The 1,524-nt window shown below is 36.6% G+C and overlaps 1 long non-coding RNA gene across 1 annotated transcript; it reads right to left on the bottom strand.

Annotated features, from left to right (window-relative positions):
• Positions 1-552: 552 nt before the first annotated feature.
• Positions 553-1,114, bottom strand: LOC106081901 (uncharacterized). Its single transcript, XR_001220423.2, has 2 exons — positions 860-1,114; positions 553-783 (listed from the first exon to the last, which is right to left on the bottom strand). It is a non-coding gene; the product is annotated as an uncharacterized LOC106081901 (long non-coding RNA).
• Between the last annotated feature and the right edge of the window lie 410 nt (positions 1,115-1,524).

Here is a 1,524-nt window from a genome sequence, read left to right as displayed (position 1 = left end):
ACCTCATGCAAAATTTCAGCCAAATCGGATGAGAACTGCGCGCTTTATTGGCTCAAGAAGTCTAGATCCAAGATAGGTTTATATGACAGCTATACCATATTATAAACCGAATTGAATCGTACTTAACACAGTTGTTGAAAGTGATAACAAAACACCTCATGCAAAATTTCAGCCAAATCGGATGAGAACTGTGCCCTCTAGAGGCTCAAGAAGTCAAGACCCAAGATCGGTTTATATGGCAGCTATATCAAAAAATGGCCCACGATCTGGCCCATTTACAATCCCAACCGACCTGCACTAATAAAAAGCATTTATGCAAAATTTCAAGCGCCCAGCTTTACTCCTTCGAAAGTTAGCGTACTTTCGACAGACAGACGGACGGACATGGCTAGATCTACTTAAAATGACATGACGATCAAGAATATATATACTTCATGGGGTCTCAGACGCATATTTCGAGGTGTTACAAAAAGAATGACGAAATTAGTATAACCTTTCCTATGGTGGAGGGTATAAAAACGAACCATTAAAACCAATAAAACAAAAATGATGTCAAGCGTTGCCGCTAAAATTTATTTTTGCCATTTTCCTCACTATAAACAGAGTACTACTTTTTCACCTATTTTCCGCCAGCGTTTCGCCGAGTTTTTTATGGGGTTTGACAACATTCCGCCTGCAAAGCTGAACAGAATACTCAGCTCTAGGTAGTAGTTTTTGAAGAGTTCAAAGAAAGTAATGGTGAAAATATTGATCTTCACCATGCATCGCGAACTTAGTACCCACCTTGAGAATGAGAAAAAAAAACAATCTTAGTTGTTATTGCTGAAGTAATAGTTGTCATATGGCATGTTTAACTTACTTTGAAGTAATGTTTGCTATTATTTGTATTGCCAAACTCATTCACACACCTTAAGCCCGTTAACCTACCCACAAGGTTTCTCTGGTAATGATCAGTCCATATCAAAAGAGGGAGAGAGAGAGAGAAGCAAAGTAAATGACATCTAATTACCCATGGCCCATTAAATGAGAAGAGAAATGTAGGCAATAAGGAAATGCCAAAGACTGTTAAAACAATTTATGCCAAACATAAAAATGACAATAAAGTGATAAAAATTATAGATAATCGATATTTTTTTTTGGAAAGAAAGGAAGAAAAGGCATACAGAAATAAGAACAATGTCTTGACCAGCGTATGGTATGTGTGTGCGAGGAAGCATGCTTGGGAAGTCATCCCAAAGGAATGGCATATCTTTTTTTCAAACTTAGTTAAAATAATTGGGAAAATTATTAAGGAATTTTAATACAACAACAGGATGACACAAAAGCCAACACGATGAAACACACACAAAATTCCATTGAATTAAAAAAAAAAAACAACAACGAACACAAAAATTGCCAAATTTTCGTAAAGGAAATGATAGACAAGGGTGGCGCGGCGAGAGATAATGCCAAAGTATGGTTTAGTTTTTTTTGGCGGTGTTATTTTATTGATCTTCGCTACTAAAATGATGGTATCTCGCTCCA

The sequence above is a fragment of the Stomoxys calcitrans genome, chromosome 2 (assembly GCF_963082655.1).
Source record: "Stomoxys calcitrans chromosome 2, idStoCalc2.1, whole genome shotgun sequence".
Lineage (NCBI taxonomy): Eukaryota > Metazoa > Arthropoda > Insecta > Diptera > Muscidae > Stomoxys > Stomoxys calcitrans.
Note: the sequence above shows the minus strand (reverse complement) of the source record. Positions and strands in the feature narration are given on the sequence as shown.